We start from the raw sequence: 6,000 nt of genomic DNA, 5'->3' as shown, positions 1-6,000 counted from the left end.
GGCTTCACTGAGCGGTTTCCTTCCTCTCCGGCAACTGAGTTATGCCTGTATCTTCACAAATCTGTCGTTCTGCCCCTGAACAGGCAGTTAACCCACTGTTCCCAGGCCGTCATTGAAAATAAGAATGTGTTCTTAACTGACTTGCCTGGTTAAATAAAGGTAAAAAAAAAATAAAAAAAATAGTGACTGGGTGTATTGATACACCATCCAAAGTGTAATTAATAACTTCCTCAAAGGGAAATTCAATGTCTAGCTTTTTTTCTTTATTTTTTACCAATAGGTGAGGCCTTGGAAAAACTACCTGTTCTTTGTGGTTGAATCTATGTTTGAAATTCACTACTGAGGGACCTGACGGATAATTGTATGTGTCGGGGTACGGAGACGAGTCATTTTGAACACATATGCAATTTATTATGTGATTTGTGAAGTACATTTTGTACTCCTGAATTTATTTAGGCCATAACAAAGGGGTTGAATATCTTCCGTCGAAGGAGAGTCGGACCAAAATGCAGCGTGGTTAGTTCGATACATATTTAATAAGGAAAAACACGAACGATACAAAAAAAACAAGAAACGGAAACGTGAAAACCTGGTGAAATACAAAACACACTGAGACAGGAACATTCACCCACAAAACACAGTGAAACCCAGGCTACCTAAATATGGTTCCCAATCAGAGACAACGAGAATCACCTGACTCTGATTGAGAACCGCCTCAGGCAGCCATAGCCTATGCTAGACACCCCTACTCAGCCGCAATCCCAATGCCTACTAAAACCCCAATACGAAAACACAACACAAAATAAACCCATGTCACACCCTGGCCTGACCAAATAAATATATAAACACAAAATACTAAGACCAGGGCGTGACAGAATACTTATTGACTCAAGACATTACAGATTTTAATTTATAATTCAAATCAAATCAAATCAAAATCAAATCAAATTTTATTTGTCACATACACATGGTTAGCAGATGTTAATGCGAGTGTAGCGAAATGCTTGTGCTTCTAGTTCCGACAATGCAGTGATAACCAACAAGTAATCTAACTAACAATTCCAAAACTACTGTCTTATACACAGTGTAAGGGGATAAGGAATATGTACATAAGGATATATGAATGAGTGATGGTACAGAGCAGCATACAGTAGATGGTATCGAGTACAGTATATACATATGAGATGAGTATGTAGACAAAGTAAACAAAGTGGCATAGTTAAAGTGGCTAGTGACATAAGAATGCAGTCGATGATCTAGAGTACAGTATATACATATGCATATGAGATGAATAGTGTAGGGTAAGTAACATTATATAAGGTAGCATTGTTTACAGTGGCTAGTGATATATTTACATCATTTCCCATCAATTCCCATTATTAAAGTGGCTGGAGTTGGGTCAGTGTCAATGACAGTGTGTTGGCAGCAGCCACTCAATGTTAGTGATTGCTGTTTAACAGTCTGATGGCCTTGAGATAGAAGCTGTTTTTCAGTCTCTCGGTCCCAGCTTTGATGCACCTGTACTGACCTCGCCTTCTGGATGATAGCGGGGTGAACAGGCAGTGGTTTGGGTGGTTGATGTCCTTGATGATCTTTATGGCCTTCCTGTAACATCGGGTGGTGTAGGTGTCCTGGAGGGCAGGTAGTTTGCCCCGGTGATGCGTTGTGCAGACCTCACTACCTCTGGAGAGCCTTACGGTTGAGGGCGGAGCAGTTGCCGTACCAGGCGGTGATACAGCCCGCCAGGATGCTCTCGATTGTGCATCTGTAGAAGTTTGTGAGTGCTTTTGGTGACAAGCCGAATTTCTTCAGCCTCCTGAGGTTGAAGAGCGCTGCTGCGCCTTCTTCACGACGCTGTCAGTGTGAGTGGACCAATTCAGTTTGTCTGTGATGTGTATGCCGAGGAACTTAAAACTTGCTACCCTCTCCACTACTGTTCCATCGATGTGGATAGGGGGTGTTCCCTCTGCTGTTTCCTGAAGTCCACAGTCATCTCCTTTAGTTTTGTTGACGTTGAGTGTGAGGTTATTTTCCTGACACCACACTCCGAGGGCCCTCACCTCCTCCCTGTAGGCCGTCTCGTCGTTGTTGGTAATCAAGCCTACCACTGTTGTGTCGTCCGCAAACTTGATGATTGAGTTGGAGCGTGCATGGCCACGCAGTCGTGGGTGAACAGGGAGTACAGGAGAGGGCTCAGAACGCACCCTTGTGGGGCCCCGTGTTGAGGATCAGCGGGGAGGAGATGTTGTTGCCTACCCTCACCACCTGTGGGCGGCCCGTCAGGAAGTCCAGTACCCAGTTGCACAGGGCGGGGTGAGACCCAGGGTCTCGAGCTTGATGAGAGCTTGGAGGGTACTATGGTATTGAATGCCGAGCTGTAGTCGATGAACAGCATTCTCACATAGGTATTCCTCTTGTCCAGGTGGGTTAGGGCAGTGTGCAGTGTGGTTGAGATTGCATCGTCTGTGGACCTATTTGGGCAGTAAGCAAATTGGAGTGGGTCTAGGGTGTCAGGTAGGGTGGAGGTGATATGGTCCTTGACTAGTCTCTCAAAGCACTTCATGATGACGGAAGTGAGTGCTGGGGGCGGTAGTCGTTTAGCTCAGTTACCTTAGCTTTCTTGGGAACAGGAACAATGGTGGCCCTCTTGAAGCATGTGGGAACAGCAGACTGGTATAGGGATTGATTGAATATGTCCGTAAACACACCGGCCAGCTGGTCTGCGCATGCTCTGAGGCGCGGCTGGGGATGCCGTCTGGGCCTGCAGCCTTGCGAGGGTTAACACGTTTAAATGTCTTACTCACCTCGGCTGCAGTGAAGGAGAGACTGCATGTTTTCGTTGCAGGCAGTGTCAGTGGCACTGTATTGTCCTCAAAGCGGGCAAAAAAGTGATTTAGTCTGCCTGGGAGCAAGACATCCTGGTCCGTGACTGGGCTGGGTTTCTTCTTGTAGTCCGTGATTGACTGTAGACCCTGCCACATGCCTCTTGTGTCTGAGCCATTGAATTGAGATTCCACTTTGTCTCTGTACTGACGCTTAGCTTGTTTAATAGCCTTGCGGAGGGAATAGCTGCATTGTTTATATTCGGACATATTACCAGACACCTTGCCCTGATTAAAAGCAGTGGTTCGCGCTTTCAGTTTCACGCGAATGCTGCCATCAATCCACGGTTTCTGGTTTGGGAATGTTTTTATCGTTGCTATGGGAACGACATCTTCGACGCACGTTCTAATGAACTCGCACACCGAATCAGCGTATTCACAATATTTCCATCTGACGCAATACGAAACATGTCCCAGTCCACGTGATGGAAGCAGTCTTGGAGTGTGGAGTCAGCTTGGTCTGACCAGCGTTGGACAGACCTCAGCGTGGGAGCCTCTTGTTTAAGTTTCTGCCTGTAGGCAGGGATCAGCAAAATGGAGTCGTGGTCAGCTTTTCCGAAAGGGGGCGGGCAGGGCCTTATATGCGTCATGGAAGTTAGAGTAACAATGATCCAAGGTTTTACCACCCCTGGTTGCGCAATCGATATGCTGGTAAAATTTAGGGAGTCTTGTTTTCAGATTAGCTTTGTTAAAATCCCCAGCTACAATGAATGCAGCCTCCGGATAAATGGTTTCCAGTTTGCAAAGAGTTAAATAAAGTTCGTTCAGAGCCATCGATGTGTCTGCTTGGGGGGATATATACGGCTGTGATTATAATCGAGGAGAATTCTCTTGGAAGATAATGCGGTCTACATTTGATTGTGAGGAATTCTAAATCAGGTGAACAGAAGGATTTGAGTTCCTGTATGTTTCCTTCATCACACCATGTCTCGTTAGTCATGAGGCATACGCCCCCCTACTCTTCTTACCAGAAAGATGTTTGTTTCTGTCAGCGCGATGCGTGGAAAACCCGTTGGCTGCACCGCCTCGGATTGCGTCTTCCCAGTTAGCCATGTTTCTGTGAAGCAGAGAACGTTGCAGTCTCTGATGTCCCTCTGGAATGCTACTCTTGCTCGGATTTCGTCAACCTTGTTGTCAAGAGACTGGACATTGGCAAGAAGAATGCTGGGGAGTGCTGCGCGATGTGCCCTTTTTCGAGTCTGACCAGAACACCGCCTCGTTTCCCTCTTTTTTCGAGTCAGTTTCCTTGGGTCGCTGCATGATCCATTCCGTTGTCCTGTTTGTAAGGCAGAACACCGGATCCGCGTAGAAAACATATTCTTGGTCGTACTGATGGTGAGTTGGCGCTGATCTTATATTCAGTAGTTCTTCTCGACTGTATGTAATGAAACCTAAGATGACCTGGGGTACTAATGTAAGAAATAACACGTAAAAAAACAAAAAACTGCATAGTTTCCTAGGAACGCGAAGCGAGGCGGCCATCTCAGTCGGCGCCGGAAGTCTTTAGTTATAATTAGTAAAATAAATATTTAATATACATAATTCTACTTAACATAATTCTACTTTGATATTATGGGATATTGTGTGTAGGCCAGTAACAAACAAGCTCAATGTATTAATATTTCAAGTTAACGTCAAGTTAACCAAATACTGTATGCACCCGGACTATCTGCATTGACCCATTTTGCACCAACTCTTGTCTCATCACATACACTGCTGCTACTGTTTATTATCTATCCTGTTGCTTAGTCACTTTATCCCTATATGTACATATCTACCTCAACTACCTCGTACCACTACACATTGACTCAGTACTGGTACTTCCTGTATATAGCCATGTTATTACCTCGTACCACTACACATTGACTCAGTACTGGTACTTCCTGTATATAGCCATGTTATTACCTCGTACCACTACACATTGACTCAGTACTGGTACTTCCTGTATATGGCCATGTTATTACCTCGTACCCCTGCACATTGACTCAATACTGGTACTTCCTGTATACAGCCATGTTATTACCTCGTACCCCTGCACATTGACTCAATACTGGTACTTCCTGTATACAGCCATGTTATTACCTCGTAACCCTGCACATTGACTCAGTACTGGTACCCAGTGTATACAGCCATGTTATTACCTCGTACCCCTGTACATTATACAGCCATGTTATTACCTCGTACCCCTGCACATTGACTCAGTACTGGTAGCCTGTCTATACTGTACAGCCATGTTATTACCTCGTACCCCTGTACATTATACAGCCATGTTATTACCTCATACCCCTGTACATTGACTCAGTACTGGTACCCAGTGTATACAGCCATGTTATTACCTCGTACCCCTGCACATCGACTCAGTACTGGTACCCAGTGTATACAGCCATGTTATTACCTCGTACCCCTGTACATTATACAGCCATGTTATTACCTCATACCCCTGCACATTGACTCAGTACTGGTAGCCATGTATACAGCCATGTTATTACCTCGTACCCCTGTACATTGACTCAGTACTGGTACCCAGTGTACAGCCATGTTATTACCTCGTTGCACATCGACTCAGTACTGGTACCCATTGTATACAGCCATGTTATAACCTCGTACCCCTGCACATTGACTCAGTAGTGGTAGCCAGTGTATATAACCATGTTATCGTTATTCATTGTGGATTTATTCCTTGTGTCACTATCTTCTATAATTTTCTAAAAATGTTCTCTGAATTGTTGGGAAGTCAGCATTTCACTGTTAGTCTACACCTGTTGTTTTACGAAGCATGTGACCAATACATTGGATTGGATTGGTTCTCTACCCTGTTGTTTTACGAAGCATGTGACCAATACATTGGATTGGATTGGTTCTCTACCCTGTTGTTAGGGAGTTTCTGGCGGGGTTGCAAAACTCTGGATATTCTTTTATTCCTCCTGTTTTTTCCATAAATCCTGGTCGAAGGATTCCCAGGTGAAAGATTCCCTCCTATATTTCACCGAGAATCCTTCCAGAACAGAAACTCTGAAAAAAAAAAACCTGTGAACTCTGGGAGAATTTTTTGCAACCCTAGGTCCTGAACACACCATGAATACACCCAAGAGGGACATGGCTACAGGGTCTTTAAATT

At 44.7% G+C, this 6,000-nt stretch overlaps 1 pseudogene; it reads right to left on the bottom strand.

The window, feature by feature from the left end:
- Window positions 1–6,000, bottom strand: part of LOC135570661 (ATP-binding cassette sub-family C member 12-like) — a 116,592-nt pseudogene that overhangs the window by 23,082 nt on the left and 87,510 nt on the right.

Source organism: Oncorhynchus nerka, unplaced genomic scaffold (genome assembly GCF_034236695.1).
Source record: "Oncorhynchus nerka isolate Pitt River unplaced genomic scaffold, Oner_Uvic_2.0 unplaced_scaffold_947, whole genome shotgun sequence".
Lineage (NCBI taxonomy): Eukaryota > Metazoa > Chordata > Actinopteri > Salmoniformes > Salmonidae > Oncorhynchus > Oncorhynchus nerka.
This window is presented reverse-complemented; position numbering and strand designations above follow the sequence as displayed.